The sequence below is a fragment of the Pseudophryne corroboree genome, chromosome 2, assembly GCF_028390025.1.
Source record: "Pseudophryne corroboree isolate aPseCor3 chromosome 2, aPseCor3.hap2, whole genome shotgun sequence".
Taxonomy (NCBI): domain Eukaryota; kingdom Metazoa; phylum Chordata; class Amphibia; order Anura; family Myobatrachidae; genus Pseudophryne; species Pseudophryne corroboree.
Genome location: NC_086445.1, coordinates 462,452,576 through 462,472,474, shown reverse-complemented (window position 1 = coordinate 462,472,474; position 19,899 = coordinate 462,452,576). Strand labels below are relative to the sequence as shown.

The 19,899-nt window shown below is 47.4% G+C and overlaps 1 protein-coding gene across 3 annotated transcripts in view; it reads left to right on the top strand.

The window, feature by feature from the left end:
- The first annotated feature begins 2,008 nt into the window (after positions 1 to 2,008).
- The window catches only part of LOC135028194 (merlin-like), a 179,273-nt gene continuing 161,382 nt past the window's right edge, over positions 2,009 to 19,899 (top strand). Inside the window, exon 1 of one of the 3 annotated variants that reach the window (XM_063953761.1) lies at positions 2,009 to 2,344. The gene's annotated coding sequence lies outside the window, so the exon portion shown is untranslated. Of the gene's footprint in view, positions 2,345 to 6,243; positions 6,794 to 19,899 lie in introns of those variants that run through there. The other 2 variants (XM_063953762.1, XM_063953760.1) reach the window with 2 other exon arrangements.

Genomic DNA, 19,899 nt, shown 5'->3' with positions numbered 1-19,899 from the left:
TGTCTGTGTTGTTCCTTTTATTTTAATGCATATCTAATAAGTAGTAGATTTTAGACTGATCAACATTGATAACGTTCTGGATTCTTTTCCTATTATAATTAAGAGTGACCCCAGTATAGAGTCTTCTTTTTTCCTCACACAAAAATACTTTTTTTTTCTGACTCTGGAGAGCACCACCAATCGCTGTATTATTGATTTTGCTGACGTAACATCAGCCATCAAATGAAAGGAATTTGGTTATTCATTTGTATTTCTATCTCCTTTCTAAGCATTCCTACTCACCTTAGAGGGTTAATAGGGCTAGGAGTGATCCTGTGCGGTAAAACTCACCATGTTTCTGCTTTCGGTTTCTTTTATTAGCAAGAAAGATGTAGTTTACATGTTTTGCAAAGCTACTACTTCTGGGGTTGTATATATGCTTATATGATTTGAAACTATTTACTATATACTCTGTCTAGGCATTAAACTACACCTAATATTATATTTATATATTGGTGACTGCAATTGTATATAAATCCTAAACATCTATCTCAGAGCGGTATGAATACATTTATTGATAAGACCATGCCTCCCAAACACTAATTCTTCTAATAAGAAAAGACAAATTAAAATGAAAGCACTTGTATTCAGTATACTGTATATAGAAAATGGATATTTATTAATCCCGCAGCTTCTGTAATTGATAACCCAATCACGTATATCACACAAGAAATATATAACATACATAAAATAACAATGCAATCAATAAAATCAATGAATAAGACCAGTATATTCAATTTTTTCTTTATACATATTTCTATGTATGTATGTATGTATGTATGTATGTATGTATGTATGTATATATATATATATATATATATGTTACAATTGCTAATTTCTCATGTTTTATCAAGATAATATCATAGTTAATCAGAATTCTACTGATATACTCGACGCCTTAGAACTAGAATGTGAATTTAAATATTAATCCTTTCTATATTTTCCTTCCGTAGGGCTAGAGAGCTGATGGTTCAAGGAAATAAAATACTAATCTTTCAGGACTTCTCAGCTATGGTCACTCAGAAACTCAAGGAATTTTCAGAACTTTGTTCCTTTTTGCACAGTAATGGGCCCTACACACTGCACGACCCGCCGCCGAGCTGCCCGACCGCTGATACGGCAGACAGCGACCCAGTGGCAGGGGGTAGGTGATGGGGGACTGAAGTTTCTTCACTCCCCCCATCACCCGGCTCCATAGCAGTGCATGCGAATATGGACGACATCGTCCATATTGGCCTGCATGCACAAGCGACGGGGCACCAACGATGAATGAGCACGGGGCGCTGCCTCCACACTGAAAGATATGAACGGTATCTTGTTCATTAATGAACGAGACTGTTCATATCTTTCAGTAATATCGCCCAGTGTGTAGGGCCCATAAGAATATACGTTTCGCCTTGCTGTACCCAGCCAAACTGAGTAGTGGAGAACGGCACGCAGCTATTCTTCACGGACCCTATAGTGGCCAAGACACACTTTATGTGCCCACATACTTTTTGGTTCCTAAGTAAAAAATTTAAAATTGAGTTTTGAGGCATTATAGTATGTGACGTCTTCTATATCACAAAAAGGGAAACTGACATTTATATTTGATTTTCTATATGCTTACACTGTTTTTTTTGTGGGGAGTTTACAGTATGTTGCATTTGATTATTTACTGTAACCTGGAGCCTAGGAGAGGGAATCGAAACCAAAACACAGGCGGTCATCGCACATTTCTGAAAATATGCAAATTAATTTTGTGTTTACGGACAGTCAAAAACACAGAAACACATTTTAGTCTTTAGTAATTGTTACTTTAATTCCTTCTTAAAACTGACTGCAGATGTAGCTGTTTTGTTGGAGCTAAACTTGTATGCCTCAGGATGGAAACATTCCCCTGCATTTTACTTTAACTCACCTACCACTCCTTGCAGGTTATACAGATTACTTCCTGCTTATTTATTGGCTGACACGCCTACCATTATTGGCTTAACATGTGTGTCATGGATTTAAGCTTGCATATCTTCCTGTGGTACACAGGAAACATTTGAGACCGGTATCAGTAAAAAAGGACAGCCTGGCAGAATTACATCTTTTTGGTGTTTTAATGGCTAATAACTAGTTTTTTCATGCATCAGAAAGGCATTTATCGGGACATATATGGCTGCTCAAAGTGGATTATAGTGTAACACTGTCACCTGGACTATCAAGCAGAAATACACTGGAACAGGAACTGTTTTTGTTTGCCCAGATGAAGAAAACATCTTCCCTTCTAAATATGCAACTTTCAGCGTCGACATCAAGTCTACCACAGTTTTGAAAGGTAAAATGCCTGTCTGTGGAATATGGGGATTAGCATTGTCATATAAAATGTGATGTCAGTATGTGCACTTTGGAGTTTCATTTGACATTGCCTAATGGACAAGTGTGTGGTACAGGCTAGATTACATGTGGTCTATGCTTATTTTGTGTATAAAGCTTGCTGCATGCATGCACTTCATTTGTGTTAGTTGTCAGTGTCACTAGGAAATGTGAGGAAGAGACCTTTTTAGGTCAGTAGATTTTCAATAGGTGGATCCTGCATTCCTATGAACTGCAAGAAGTTAGGAATAAGCACTGTGTACAATGACCAATGACGTGTGTATATGGTCACAAATGACAAGTCTTGGAAAAGGAATTTGCGTGCTCTTGATCATTCATTTAAACCTGTGAAATCAGGTGAAGTGTAATTTGATTAAATGGAAAAGAAAGACGAACGTATAAGCGGAGATCTATTTAAAAATAAATGATATAAACACTATTATTTAAACCTAAAAATGTATTAATGTTCTATGTATAATGAATAAATAAAATATTATTTAATTATAGCTACTAGTCCTATACTATATTATAGCTATACAGTATTAATTAAAAAATGCATTATCAAATGAAGAAAGTAATCAAGATCAAAAGTTACCCAAGATTACTTACAGCCTACACTGATTATATTGTAGATTATATTGCATTATTGTATTTGTTTGCACTATACTGTATATGCGCAAACTTGAGCAAGATGTTCTACACACTGGTATGTGTATATTCATCTCTACATTTGCTCTGAAATATGGTGTTCAAACTTTGGGGGGAAATCAATTACGGTCAAATGATTTGACAGGTCCGAATCAGTTGGGCAGCAGCCACAGTTTACGGAAGCTTGATCTGGCACAAAAATGTTTGTTACTCCATAGGGCAGCGAGCACTTTTAAGCAAATTCAGGATTTTGCCGGGCGGACGAAGTGTGTCAGATGTGGTGCCCTTGTCAACATTGTCGGCATTTAAACGCTGCGGCAATTCACAATCTTCATCTGGAATTAAATTTCCCCCTTATGACTCTGTATTCAGAACTTTTGTAGCCTCATTAAAGCAGATCTGCTGATAATTTCTGAGTAGGCTTGCACAACTATGGGCCTAATTCAGATCTGATCGCAGCAGCAAATTTGTTTGCTAATGGACAAAACCATGTGCACTGCAGGGGGGGGGGAGCAGATATAACATGTGCAGAGAGTTTGTTTTGGGTGGGGTTTGTTCAGACAGAAATCTAAATTGCAATGTAAAAATAAAGCAGCCAGTATTTACCCTGCACAGAAACAAAATAACCCAGCATGTATGTAAACTAGGCCAGGAAGTCTGCGTTGGGTGATGTAGACACATGCCTTGGCGCTTCCAGAAAATGGGGGCAACATGCTCTGCCCACTTCCCATCTCCAAACAACAGCAGCTTTTCAATCAAGCTGCGGCTCAGGGAGCTCTGTGTGCATTGACACAGCGCCCATTCTTCACATGAGCAGAACGGATCCTGCGCATACACAGATGCCCCACCATCGGATATGTATGCAAACCATCGGGTTTGCATATATCTCCAAATTAGGCCCTAAGTGTAGGATGACCAAGTATGGATCTAGCCAATATACTGATGTAGAATTTGGCTACAGATGGCATCAATATGTTGTCACTGTATTCCCCCTATGGTCTGACCCGACATCATCTCTGTGGCACCAACAGCTATTGCAGAGAAATTCCAGAGGCTTTACTCAACGCAAGGAGACTTAAGTCTGACCTACCAGCCTGTTGGGTGTGACTTGAGTTATCAGATGTGTGACCAGGCCATTCAGAGCCGGCCCTAACCAATATGATGCCCTAGGCAAGATTTTGGCCAGTTCTGCAGGAGATGCCTGGCATGAGTCAGCTGGCAGCTCTGCTAACGTCGGGCGCCTTTTGTTTATGAAAATGCATCTTATTTGCATTACTATGTAGCTAGGATGCACAAGCAGCTTCTGCTGATTAAAATGATATGCAGCATGCCTATATTCTGTGTGCGACTGTGGCTGTATCTACATACAAAATGCTACATTACAGTAATTTCCAGGAATACACTGCAACGTAGCATTTTATATGCAGATACAGCCGCAGTCACACACAGAATATAGGCATGCCGCATATCATTTTAATCAGCAGAAGCTGCTGGTGCCCCTAAGCATACCAAATGCCCTAGGCATTTGCCTAGTTTGCCTATGCCTAAGGCCGGCTCTGAGGCCATTAGGGGAGGAAGCGGAAGCCTGTGCCCTGTCAGGCAGTCAGTGAGAGCAGTGTGCGGAGGTGGTAGGAGGCTGTGTCCTGGCATGCAGCCAGTGAGAGCCATGAGAGGAGGTGGAAGGACTCTTGGCCTGGACCAGGGGTGAACAATAAGCAGACCCCCAGCATGCCGTGCAACAGTTTTATCATGGTCAAACAGCAAATTGTGTCATGGCATGCTGAAATGTGTAGTTCTAAAGAAGCTGGAGGGACATTTATTGCCCACCCCTGGCCTAGACAAAATTAGACCAATTATATAGTAGTTATCTTTTTATATGTGCCATCAACTGTCCATAGCGCTATAATGGGGAAAAATAGTATAAACAAACAGTATAATAAAAATAGGTTCAGACAGGCCATATTGGGCCGAAATCAACTTGCAATAGCACCATAGGCGTGTGCACGGGGGGTGCCTGGTGCGCCTAGGCACCCCCTAGTATCCAGCACCCCCCACACATCACGCACAGTGATGATCGCCGCCTGCTGCTCTTACCTATCACTGTGCTTGGCCCCGCTGCACCTGCCGCCCAGTCAGGATGATGCGCTGGCACTGGCTGCATATACCAGCGGCTGCACAGGGGGGACTCACTTTGAAACATCTTCCGTCTGGGCTCTGCCTCGTGATGTGACTCGCACCGCGCCCTCCTTCCGTCGGCCCGAGCTCCCTGTGTTCTCCAGCCCGCGCGCTCTCAATCCTCAGCATTCCTCTCAGAAGGAATCGAGTCGCTGCTGGAGGTCACATTCTGCAGGACACTGTCAATAGCACTTAGTGAGAGGAGAACAGAAGAGTCGCTGACTGTGAGTGGGAGCGCACTGGAGAGGATCGTTTAGGGAGAGAACAACATCACAACAGCTTACTGTTTAAGGAGCTAAGGGCAGGGCCGAAATTAGGAGTTTTATCACCCAGGGTAAGGAAGTAATTTGGCTCCCCCCCAAAAAAAACCCCCAAAAAAACCCTATCAGACTAAAATAATCAGATTATCAAAAAATTTGAAAAAGGGGATACTACTAAACAATATTCCCTTATGTGCCTCAAATGCCCTATGCGTCACATGCCCCGCCAGCGTGTTCAGCTACATGCTCCTCTGTGTGTCCCCATACATGGCACTGTATCATAACACTTCATCATTGCACTACATTCCCCTATCCACTGCACTACATCACTGTACTACATCCTCTACACGCTGAACTATATCACTACACTACATGCCCCTATGCACTGCACTACATACCCTATATGCTACACTACATCACTACACTACTTCCCCTTATATGCTACACTACATCAGTTCACTACATGCCCCTATATATTGCAATACATTACTACACTACATACCTATACCCCCCTATAAGCTACACCCAGGGACGTGCAGTCAGGGGAGGCAGTGCCTCCCCTGTCATTTGACTAAAATAATATAAAAAAGATACTTATGACACATGTTCTGTGTCATAAGTATCAGCTGTAGCCTTCATATTATTTTAATAATTTCTACTGTATAAAAAAAAGTTTTGTTTCTGTTTCAGAGGCACCGCTCTCGGTGCCTCCAACTACTATGTGAAACAGACGGAAGTGGGGGGCGGGGCCGATCATCGGGCAGGAAAAGCCCATCACAAAAATCTCTATAAACGGCACCTACTGGAAGTGCCGCTTTGTCACGCCCCTGTCACTGAGTTATCTATGATTGGCCAGTGGCAGTGCCCCCCACCCCCATGATCTCCGGGTTTTTTAAATTATTATTATTTACATATGAGGCCCACCCCCCTAAGCCCGCCTACCGGTAGCTACGCAGAGCAACAGCAGTCCTACGAACGGAGGGGAAAGTAGGGCATCGCGGTTCCGGATTAAGTCAGGAGCTGCAGTGCAGGGATTATTCTGCTCGGCCGCAGGATCCACCGTCAGCAGCAGCACTCCCAGAAGCGGCGGTAGAGAGGAGAGAGAGCTGCTGCTGGACGCAGAGTCTGGAGAGCAGAAGACTCACCCCCGACACCTGCAGGATGAACCAGCGGCTTCCTGCTCCTCTCCTCCGGTGGCGTCAGTGACAGCGCTGCGTAGCCGACACTGGGGGATGAGACTTCATGACGTCTCATCCCCTGAGAAGGCGATGAGGATTGAAACTCTACTGCGGGGGTCGGGACTCTGGAGCTGGAAAGCCTGCACCAAGGTCAGTCAGAGTGGGGGGGGGGGGAGCGGGGGTGTCGTCAAACTGGGGGGGGGGGGGGAGCGGGGGTGTCGTCAAACTGGGGGGGGGGAGCGGGAGTGTTGTCAAACTGGGGGGATCATTGCATATATTTTATGAGGTGGGAGTAAAAGGTTTATGAAATAAAGGGTGGGAGTGAGAGCGGGTACAAAATATTTATTGGGTGGGAGAATTATTAAATATGAGGGGTGGGGTTGAGGGGTCCACTAAATATATAAGGGGACGCGCACACACCCCATTCACTAGAATGGGATAGTCTCTGTGCACTCCCAGCATGACTAGGTGGACGGATCGCCTAGTCATGCCGGGAGCGCACTAATGCGATGGATTCGCACTAAATGAGTGCGTCTTCATCTGTATATATACAAAGACTCGCCACTCATCAAACAGTCCAGGTGTCCTCCAATGCAGGGGTTAAAGAAAGAGTGATCTGGCGTCACTCATGGTCACAGTATAAATAATGGTAAGGCAGTTACATCTGTATACTTCTCAACCTTTAAATTGTATGAAAAATTTTCAGTTATAAAATTGAAACACAGAGAAGTTTATAGGTGTAACCGCTTTATCAATATTTATACAGTGACCGCGAGTGCTGCCCTGTAGAAGTGGAACTGCTGGAGGAAGAGCAGCCCCACCATAGGGAGCAGGTTTGGTAATTCCTCTCTCTGTTATTGGCATTGGACGCGGCTGGCTGAGATTGGCGGGCACTTTATTTTGACATGGGCTAAGCTCACCCATGCTGTATCGTGTACCCAAGGCTGTACTGCATATGTTGTATGCTGTATGCATACTGCTGACAGAGTGGGACAGTAATGTGCTCTCCCTAGTATCACCCTTTCCCAGTCACCCTCTACTGTCACCCACAGCTGGCATTAACTGCTGTCACCCTCTCCATGTCACCCACAGCTGGTACTGACTGCTGGTACCCTCTCTCTGCCACCTACTGCTGTCACCATGTCACTGTCACCCTCTTCCTTTCACCAGCTCACTGGCATCACCCTCTCCCTGTCACCTACTACTGTCACTCTCTTCTGGCATCACCCTCTCCCTGTCACCCTCACCCTGGCATCACCCTCTCCCTGTCACCCACTGTATCTCCCCTGCATCACTGTCTCCCCATCACTCTCTCCTGTCACCCTCTGCCTTTCCATCATCCTCTCCTCATCATATGGCCACACCTCTTGGTGTGAGGCCACACCCTCACTGCAAGGCCACAACCAGTTTTTTTGGAACACATGTGCCTGCAGCGCATGCAGGAACAGTGGCGGTAGCAGCAGGGCCGGTTCTAAACCTTGTGGCGCCAAGGGCGAAAGTTACCTTTAGCGCCCCCCACCCCCAAAAGGCAAAAAAGGGTTAATGCGCACCTACGGCGCGTGGCAAAATATAGGGGTGTGGCTTCATAGGGAAGGGGCATGGTCAGTTATGCCCCCAGTAGAGTTGTGCCCCCAGTAGCTGTGCCACTAGTAGTTTTGCCCCCTGTAGCTGTGCTCTCAGTAGTTGTGCCCTCAGTAGACGCATACAAATAAAAATAATAATAATACTCACCAGCCCCACTCCTGCTTCCCGACTGCTGCTGATGTCCTCTGTCTCCGGCTGCCGCTCCTCGGATCTATGGGAGAGACGTCATGACATCTCTCCCATAGCGCCGCACACTGCACAGACACTAGAGGTCAATTATGATCTCTAGAATCTGCAGCCGCTCCAACAATGCCTTGCGGTGCGCGATGACGTCAGGCGCACCGCACGGCACTAATAGCGGCTCTTGTCATGGCAGCGTTGGTGGAGCCCTCAGGACAGCTGCGCTAGCCTGTGGCAAGAGCCGCCACTGGGTAGCAGGCATCAGCTCGGAGGCGGTAGCGGGCATCGGTGGGACTCTGCGGACATTATGGCTGCAGTGCCTCACCAGCCACTGACCTCACCGCACGCCACTGGCTACACCAACCCCCCCCCCCTTACCATCTGGCAGGCAAAGTGGAGGTTGATACTGCTAACTGGGAGCACAGTGCGCCTCTATAGCTTGTACAGTGCACCGCACGCCAGTCACAGCACTGCATGGCAAAGAAGAGGGTTTAAGACAGAAGCCGACATAGGAGAGATCCCAGGTACTGGAGCTCACCCGCACAAGCCCCCTGCTCCTCTGTAACTCCTTGGTGCCCCCTCAAATCCTGCACCTGGGGCGCATGCCCCCTTAGCCCCCCCTAGTTACGGCCCTACTAAAGGGTAAAACTGAAGTGAACTTGGAAGAGATGAGGATGGAGGACAGAGAAAGTGGAAAGAGCTGCTAGGCTTTGATGAACAGATGCGTTTTCACAACATGTTTGAATTCCTGCAGGTTGCTAGTCAAAATATTTAAAATATATTGGCTATTGATGGTAGCTATTCAGGATAATAAAACTAGATTAGATAGTGTAAAACATAGATGCAGACTTAAGGGCATCTACACACTGCGCGACCCGCCACCGAGCTGCCCGACCGCCGATACGGCAGACAGGCGACCCAGCGGCGGGGGGAAGGTGACGGGTGGAGTGAAGTTTCTTTACTTCCCCCGTCGCCCGGCTCCATAGCAGTACATGCAAATATGGACGCGATCGTCCATATTGGCCTGCATGCACAAGCGACGGGGCACAAACGATGAACGAGCGCGGGTCTGCGCATCGTTCATCGTTTCTGCCTCCACACTGAAAGATATGAACGGTATCTTGTTCATTAATGAACGAGATTGTTCATATCTTTCAGTAATATTGCCCAGTGTGTAGGGCCTATTAATAAAGGATGCGGTGCTGGAACCCATATCTGTCAATTAAATTGGAAGAATCTATGTATTGTAATTTTCAGCACCAAAGTTTCCAAATGAATTTTATGCAGTATGATATTGGGCCTAATTCAGACCTGATGTAGCAACAAATTTGTTGGAAGATGGGCAAAACCATGTGCACTGCAGGTGGGGCAGATATAACATTTACAGAGAGAGTTAGATTTGGGTGGGTTATTTTGTTTCTGTGCAGGGTAAATACTGGCTGCTTTATTTTTACACTGCAATTTAGATTTCAGTTTGAACACACCCCACCCAAATCTAACTCTCTCTGCACATGTTATATCTGCCCCCCCCTGCAGTGCACATGGGGCCTAACTCAGACCTGTTCGCTCGCTAGGTTTTTTTTGTAGTCCTGCGTTCGCATAGTCGCCGCCCATAGGGGAGTGTATTTTTCGCTTTGCAAGTGTGTGAACGCATGTGTACCAGAGCTGTACAAACAAATTTTGTGCAGTCTCTGAGCAGCCCAGGACTTACTCAGCCACTGCGATCACTTCAGCCTGTTCAGGAACGGAATTGACGTCAGACACCCGCCCTGCAATCGCATGGACACGCCTGCGTTTTTCCAATCACTCCCAGAAAACAGTCAGTTGACACCAACAAACGGCTTCTTCCTGTCAATCTCCTTGCGAACGCCCATGCAAATGAATCCTTCGCACCAACCCATCGCTGAGCAGCGATCCGCTTTGTACCCGTGCAACTCACCTACGTATTGTGGTGTATACACATGCGCAGTTTAGACCTGATCGCAGGCTGTACGAAAACGCAGCCTAGCGATCAGGTCTGAATTACGCCCATGGTTTCTCTATCGTCCTAGTGGATGCTGGGGTTCCTGAAAGGACCATGGGGGAATAGCGGCTCCGCAGGAGACCGGGCACAAAAAGTAAAGCTTTTTCAGATCAGGTGGTGTGCACTGGCTCCTCCCCCTATGACCCTCCTCCAGACTCCAGTTAGATTTTTGTGCCCGGCCGAGAAGGGTGCAATCTAGGTGGCTCTCCTAAAGAGCTGCTTAGACAAAGTTTAGCTAGGTTTTTTATTTTACAGTGATTCCTGCTGGCAACAGGATCACTGCAGCGAGGGACTGAGGGGAGAAGGAGTCAACTCACCTGCGTGCAGGATGGATTGGCTTCTTGGCTACTGGACATCAAGCTCCAGAGGGACGATCACAGGTACAGCCTGGATGGTCACCGGAGCCGCGCCGCCGGCCCCCTTGCAGATGCTGAAGTCAGAAGAGGTCCAGAATCGGCGGCTGAAGACTCCTGCAGTCTTCTAAAGGTAGCGCACAGCACTGCAGCTGTGCGCCATTTTCCTCTCAGCACACTTCACACGGCAGTCACTGAGGGTGCAGGGCGCTGGGAGGGGGGCGCCCTGGGAGGCAAATGAATACCTATAAAGGCTAAAAATACCTCACATATAGCCCCTAGAGGCTATATGGAGATATTTAACCCCTGCCTGATTTTTCTAAATAGCGGGAGACGAGCCCGCCAGAAAAGGGGCGGGGCCTATCTCCTCAGCACACGGCGCCATTTCCTCTCACAGCTCCGCTGGTCAGGACGGCTCCCAAGTCTCTCCCCTGCACTGCACTACAGAAACAGGGTAAAACAGAGAGGGGGGGGCAAATTTATGGCGATATTTTGATATAACAAAGCAGCTATAAGGGAGCACTTATTATAAGGCTATCCCTGATATATATATAGCGCTTTTGGTGTGTGCTGGCAAACTCTCCCTCTGTCTCCCCAAAGGGCTAGTGGGTCCTGTCTTCGTTAGGAGCATTCCCTGTGTGTCTGCTGTGTGTCGGTACGTGTGTGTCGACATGTATGAGGACGATATTGGTGTGGAGGCGGAGCAATTGCCAAATATGAGGATGTCACCCCCTAGGGAGTCGACACCAGAATGGATGCCTTTATTTATGGAACTACGGGATAGTGTCAACACGCTAAAGCAGTCGTTTGACGACATGAGGCGGCCGGACAATCAATTAGTGCCTGTCCAGGCGACTCAAACACCGTCAGGGGCTGTGAAACGCCCTTTGCCTCAGTCGGTCGACACAGACCCAGACGCAGGCACTGACTCCAGTGGTGACGGTGACGATTCAACCGTATTTTCCAGTAGGGCCACACGTTATATGATTTTGGCAATGAAGGAGGCGTTACATTTAGCTGATACTACAGGTACCACTAAACAGGGTATTATGTGGGGTATGAAAAAACTACCTATAGTTTTTCCTGAATCAGAAGAATTAAATGACGTGTGTAATGAAGCGTGGGTTGCCCCTGATAAAAAGCTGATAATTTCAAAGAAATTATTGGCATTATACCCTTTCCCGCCAGAGGTTAGGGAGCGCTGGGAAACACCTCCTAGGGTGGACAAGGCGCTAACACGCTTATCTAAACAAGTGGCGTTACCCTCTCCTGAGACGGCCGCACTTAAAGATCCATCAGATAGGCGGATGGAAAATATCCAAAAAAGTATATACACACATGCAGGTGTTATACTACGACCAGCTGTAGCGACTGCCTGGATGGGCAGTGCTGGGGTAGTTTGGTCAGAGTCCCTGATTGAAAATATTGATACCCTGGACAGGGACAATATTTTACTGTCGTTAGAACAAATAAAGGATGCATTTCTTTATATGCGTGATGCACAGAGGGATATCTGCACACTGGCATCACGGGTAAGTGCTATGTCCATTTCGGCCAGAAGAGCTTTATGGACGCGACAGTGGACAGGCGATGCGGATTCAAAACGGCATATGGAAGTTTTGCCGTATAAAGGGGAGGAGTTATTTGGAGTCGGTCTATCAGATTTGGTGGCCACGGCTACAGCCGGGAAATCCACCTTTCTACCTCAAGTCACTCCCCAACAGAAAAAGGCACCGACTTTTCAACCGCAGCCCTTTCGTTCCTTTAAAAATAAGAGAGCAAAGGGCTATTCATATCTGCCACGAGGCAGAGGTCGAGGGAAGAGACAGCAACACGCAGCTCCTTCCCAGGAGCAGAAGCCCTCCCCGGCTTCTACAAAAGCCTCAGCATGACGCTGGGGCTTCTCAAGCGGACTCGGGGACGGTGGGCGGTCGTCTCAAAAATTACAGCGCGCAGTGGGCTCACTCGCAGGTAGATCCCTGGATCCTGCAGATAATATCTCAAGGGTACAGGTTGGAATTAGAGACAGATCCACCTCGCCGTTTCCTGAAGTCTGCTTTACCAACGTCCCCCTCCGAAAGGGAGACGGTTTTGGAAGCCATTCACAAGCTGTACTCTCAGCAGGTGATAGTCAAGGTACCTCTTCTACAACAAGGGAAGGGGTATTATTCCACTCTTTTTGTGGTACCGAAGCCGGATGGCTCGGTAAGGCCTATTCTAAATCTGAAGTCCTTGAACCTGTACATAAAGAAGTTCAAGATGGAGTCACTCAGAGCAGTGATAGCGAACCTGGAAGAGGGGGACTTTATGGTATCCTTGGACATCAAGGATGCGTATCTCCACGTTCCAATTTACCCCTCACACCAGGGGTACCTCAGGTTCGTTGTACAAAACTGTCACTATCAGTTTCAGACGCTGCCGTTCGGATTGTCCACGGCACCTCGGATCTTTACAAAGGTAATGGCCGAGATGATGATTCTTCTTCGAAGAAAAGGCATATTAATTATCCCATACTTGGACGATCTCCTAATAAGGGCGAGGTCCAGAGAACAGCTAGAGATGGGATTAGCACTGTCTCAAGAAGTGCTAAAACAGCACGGGTGGATTCTGAATATTCCAAAATCCCAGTTAATGCCGACAACTCGTCTGCTGTTCCTAGGGATGATTCTGGACACGGTTCAGAAAAAGGTTTTTCTCCCGGAGGAAAAAGCCAAGGAGTTATCCGACCTTGTCGGGAACCTCCTAAAACCAGGAAAGGTGTCTGTACATCAATGCACAAGAGTCCTGGGAAAAATGGTGGCTTCTTACGAAGCAATTCCATTCGGCAGATTCCACGCAAGAATTTTCCAAAGGGATCTGTTGGACAAATGGTCAGGGTCGCATCTTCAGATGCACCTACGGATAACCCTGTCTCCAAGGACAAGGGTGTCTCTTCTGTGGTGGTTGCAGAGTCCTCATCTATTGGAGGGCCGCAGATTCGGCATACAGGATTGGATCCTGGTGACCACGGACGCCAGCCTGAGAGGCTGGGGAGCAGTCACACAAGGAAGAAACTTCCAGGGAGTATGGACGAGCCTGGAAACGTCTCTTCACATAAACATTCTGGAACTAAGAGCAATATACAATGCTCTAAGCCAGGCAGAACCTCTGCTTCAGGGAAAACCGGTGTTGATCCAGTCGGACAACATCACGGCAGTCGCCCATGTGAACAGACAGGGCGGCACAAGAAGCAGGAGTGCAATGGCAGAAGCTGCAAGGATTCTTCGCTGGGCAGAGAATCATGTGATAGCACTGTCAGCAGTGTTCATCCCGGGAGTGGACAACTGGGAAGCAGACTTCCTCAGCAGACACGATCTTCACCCGGGAGAGTGGGGACTTCATCCAGAAGTCTTCCACATGCTGGTAACCCGTTGGGAAAGACCAATGGTGGACATGATGGCGTCTCGCCTCAACAAAAAACTGGACAGGTATTGCGCCAGGTCAAGAGATCCGCAGGCAATAGCTGTGGACGCGCTGGTAACGCCTTGGGTGTACCAGTCGGTGTATGTGTTTCCTCCTCTGCCTCTCATACCAAAAGTATTGAGAATTATACGGCAAAGAGGCGTAAGAACGATACTAGTGGTTCCGGATTGGCCAAGTAGGACTTGGTACCCGGAACTTCAAGAGATGATCACGGAAGATCCGTGGCCTCTACCTCTAAGGAGGGACTTGCTTCAGCAGGGTCCCTGTCTGTTTCAAGACTTACCGCGGCTGCGTTTGACGGCATGGCGGTTGAACGCCGGATCCTAAAGGAAAAAGGCATGCCGGAAGAAGTCATTCCTACTTTGATTAAAGCAAGGAAGGAAGTAACCGTGCAACATTATCACCGAATTTGGCGAAAATATGTTGCGTGGTGCGAAGATCGGAGTGCTCCGACGGAGGAATTTCAACTGGGTCGATTCCTACATTTCCTGCAATCAGGATTGTCTATGGGTCTCAAATTGGGATCTATTAAGGTTCAAATTTCGGCCCTGTCGATTTTCTTTCAAAAAGAATTGGCTTCAGTCCCTGAAGTCCAGACCTTTTGTTAAGGGAGTGCTGCATATACAGCCTCCTGTGGTGCCTCCAGTGGCACCGTGGGATCTCAATGTGGTTTTGGACTTTCTAAAATCTCATTGGTTTGAACCACTAAATAAGGTGGATTTGAAATATCTCACTTGGAAAGTGAACATGCTTCTAGCCCTGGCTTCTGCCAGGAGAGTATCAGAATTGGCAGCTTTATCTTACAAAAGCCCATATCTGATTTTCCATTCGGACAGGGCAGAACTGCGGACTCGTCCGCATTTTCTCCCTAAGGTGGTGTCAGCATTTCATCTGAACCAGCCTATTGTAGTGCCTGCGGCTACAAGTGACTTGGAGGACTCCAAGTTACTGGACGTTGTCAGAGCATTAAAAATATATATTGCAAGGACAGCTGGAGTCAGAAAATCTGACTCGTTGTTTATATTGTATGCACCCAACAAGATGGGTGCTCCTGCGTCTAAGCAGACGATTGCTCGTTGGATCTGTAGCACAATCCAACTTGCACATTCTGTGGCAGGCCTGCCACAGCCTAAATCTGTAAAGGCCCACTCCACAAGGAAGGTGGGCTCATCTTGGGCGGCTGCCCGAGGGGTCTCGGCATTACAACTTTGCCGAGCAGCTACGTGGTCAGGGGAGAACACGTTTGTAAAATTTTACAAATTTGATACTCTGGCTAAGGAGGACCTGGAGTTCTCTCATTCGGTGCTGCAGAGTCATTCGCACTCTCCCGCCCGTTTGGGAGCTTTGGTATAATCCCCATGGTCCTTTCAGGAACCCCAGCATCCACTAGGACGATAGAGAAAATAAGATTTTACTTACCGATAAATCTATTTCTCGGAGTCCGTAGTGGATGCTGGGCGCCCATCCCAAGTGCGGATTATCTGCATAAATTGTACATAGTTATTGTTAACTAATTCGGGTTATTGTTGAAGGAAGCCATCTTTCAGAGGCTCCGCTGTTATCATACTGTTAACTGGGTTTAGATCACAGGTTGTACGGTGTGATTGGTGTGGCTGGTATGAGTCTTACCCGGGATTCAAAATCCTCCCTTATTGTGTACGCTCGTCCGGGCACAGTACCTAACTGGAGTCTGGAGGAGGGTCATAGGGGGAGGAGCCAGTGCACACCACCTGATCTGAAAAAGCTTTACTTTTTGTGCCCTGTCTCCTGCGGAGCCGCTATTCCCCCATGGTCCTTTCAGGAACCCCAGCATCCACTACGGACTCCGAGAAATAGATTTATCGGTAAGTAAAATCTTATTTTTGCTCATCTGCTAACAAATTTGCTGCTTCGATAAGGTATGAATTAGGCCCATTGTGCGAGTAGGTCACTATAGCTAGGTTTATCGGTGGGCACTTCATGGTAGTCTCCAGTGTTACGCCAATAATAGCAGCCACTTCCTCCTGTACTATAGTCCAGTGTTGTGATTTCCATATTACATTTCTGCTGCCACAATGAGGCTCATTCAGGTGCGGTTGTTCTTGTTGCTGCTGTTGCTATCTTTTGCCGTATGCAAGTGCGATTATATGCTAATATGGGCAGAAGCTATACTGAGCATAGGGATGCCCACTGCTAACGCATCATTAACGTACAATGGCGTAAAATTGCTGATACATCAGTACCATCGTCACAATCAGCTCATTGCACAGATTGTGAGTGCCCCTGAAGACGTGCAGCCTGAGCTGCTCTCCAGGGACGTAGAAGGCCATCCAGTAGCAAGTAAGATCGCAACTGCTGATTTATGCACACCCAGAAAATGGCGTCTGAAAGGCCATGACACACCTTCGTTTTACCCGATCACTCCCCGTCCGCAATCACAATTCACTTGCTGCATGGACGCACTGCGGCTCAGATGCATGCGCAGTAAGAAAACATCAACCGATATGCATACAATAGCTGCTTTGCGACAGCACCTGAATGAGCCTCCATGTGATTACTGCTGTAAAATGAAGGCTACCTACAGACTAACATAACAGTAATATTTACTACAATATGGTTTACGTGAAAGAATAAAACCAAAAGTGAACGTCCCCCCCCCCCCCCCCCCCAAAAAAAAAAGAAAAGAAAAGAAAAAGAAAACAAACATACTGTATCTTAGTTTGAGCAGAACGATATGTGATGCAAGACAGGGTGTAGATCAAATTGAATGTCTTTTTGCTTTTTTTTTTTTTTTTTGTTACCCAGCTTGCATCATTTTTCCTGCATTTTGAATCTTCGTTCAATGGTAAAATAAGTACTTGGGATTAGTATTTTAACTGACCACTCTATACTCTACACTCAGGGGCATTTTAAGAGGAGGGGACCCACATGCAGCCTCCGTTGCGAGCCCCCTCCTCTCCAGCAGCTCGTAGACTCTGGCATAATGCTAGAGTCTACTGCGCATGTGCAGGTCTACGGGAGCATGGCGTCCGTGCCTTACTCCCGAGGACATCACCCGTGGCGGACATTTTCCAAGTGATTTGTGCCCGCACTGCAGGGCCACCGTGGAACTCCGGAGGGACAAGTATACTATATGGGTGCAGTATGTGTGGTGTGGGCCCCCCTGGAACTAGGGCCCATCTGCACCGGACACACTGCACCCATTATAGAAACGCCTATGCCTACACTACATCCCTGACCCCTCTATACACTACACTACATCACTAAAGCCTCTACACCCTTCACTATATCACTGACCCTCTATACCCCACACTACATCACTGATCCCAGTATACCCTACACTATATCACTGACCCTCTATACCCCACACTACATCACTGATCCCAGTATACCCTACACTATATCACTGACCCTCTATACCCCACACTAAGGACCCTATTCTGGTTGGATTGCTAAACTTGCGAAAAAGCAGTTGCAAGTTGCCAGCTAGAAATAGAGATAAAACACTGATTGCAGAAACTGCGAATACATCGCAATGCGCGATGTGATCGCATAACCATATGCAAATACCATCAAAGAGTTTTTCCATGTGCGCCAGGCAAGGTCGTCCACAATTCGGCATACGCAAGAGGCTGGAAGTGGTCATCGCTGACATGAGAGACCCACCTGAAAAACGTCTTGCCGTGCCTGTGTTTTTACAAACACACCCACAAAACACCATGTTTCCTCCGCTAAACGCTTGCTTCCTGTCAATCAAAATGCGATTGTTTTGAAGCACAATGCGTTTGCAGAAATAATTGCTAATCACGGGTGTGCACGCGCAATATGAACATGTGCAGTCGTTTGATAACTACAAATTTTGCGATCCAACCTGAATAGGGTCCTATATCACTGACCTCTCTATACCCTACATCACTGACCCCTGTATGCTCTACACTACATTACTGACCCCTCCAGGGGCGGATCCAGAAAAAAAATGGCAGGGGGGCACCATGATTGGGGAAGGGGGATCGGTTAGGGTAATAGGGGCCCACAGGTGGTGATAGCTTCCTGCTGCATATCCTAGTGATTGCATCTAATATTTACATCTATACACAGGGCACAGGTCTATATTCCTCTATAATTCACTATACACGGGCACTGCCTCTATATTACACTGCACATGGGATATAAGAGAAGACACAAATAACTCACCCATGATCTATGTTGTGCTATGTCTCCATGGTAATGGTAACCATCCTAACGATGCATGCGGAAGTGACGTCACTCATACCTGGCACCTGTGTTTCCTCTGCCACCCTGATATATACCCCAACTCCCCCTACCTGTGTCCTTTCTGCCCCCTGACATGCACTCCAGCTCCCTCAGTACCTGTGTCCTCTCTGCCCTCTTTCCTGACATATTCCCCAGTTCCCCCTTGACTGTATCATCTCTCTGACCCCCTCGAAATATACCCCAGCTCCCCCAGTGTCTGTGTCCTCTCTTCCTCCATCCACTAACATATACCCCAGCAGTGCCCCTGGACTCTTCCACCACCACCAAACTGTTGCTGCTGGCCCTCACCCTACACACCTCTTCTGTCATTTAAAGATGAATACTTTAATTGATATCTTTTCTCTTACGTCCTAGAGGATACTGGGGTCCATTCAGTACCATGGGGTATAGATGGGTCCCCTAGGAGCCATTGGCACTTTAAGAATTTGATAGTGTGGGCCGGCTCCTCCCTCTATGCCCCTCCTACCAGACTCGGTTTAGAAAATATGCCTGGAGGATCCGGTCACGCTGAATGAACCCCCTGAAGAGTTTTCTGTATTTCTCTGACGTCCTAGTGGATGCTGGGACTCCGTCAGGACCATGGGGAATAGCGGCTCCGCAGGAGACAGGGCACAAAATTTAAAAGTTTGACCACTAGGTGGTGTGTACTGGCTCCTCCCCCTATGACCCTCCTCCAAGCCTCAGTTAGGTTTTTGTGCCCGTCCGAGCAGGGTGCAATCTAGGTGGCTCTCCTAAAGAGCTGCTTAGAAAAAGTTTGTTAGGTTTTTTATTTTCAGTGAGTCCTGCTGGCAACAGGCTCACTGCAACGAGGGACTTAGGGGAGAAGAAGTGAACTCACCTGCGTGCAGGATGGATTTGCTTCTTAGGCTACTGGACACTAGCTCCAGAGGGACGATCACAGGTACAGCCTGGATGGGTCACCGGAGCCGCGCCGCCGACCCCCTTGCAGATGCCGAATAGAGAAGAGGTCCAGAAACCGGCGGCAGAAGACGTCTCAGTCTTCATGAAGTAGCGCACAGCACTGCAGCTGTGCGCCATTGCTCTCCGCACACTTCACACCAGCGGTCACTGAGGGTGCAGGGCGCTGGGGGGGGCGCCCTGGGCAGCAATGTAATATACCTATTCTGGCTAAAATATATCACATATAGCCCCTGGGGCTATATGGATGTATTTAACCCCTGCCAGGTTCCAAAAAAACCGGGAGAAGAAGCCCGCCGAAAAGGGGGCGGGCCTATTCTCCTCAGCACACAGCGCCATTTTCCTGCCCAGCTCCACTGCGAGGAAGGCTCCCAGGACTCTCCCCTGCACTGCACTACAGAAACAGGGTAAAAACAGAGAGGGGGGGCACTTATTGGCGATATTTATAATATTTGAGCTGCTATAAAGGGAACACACTTATT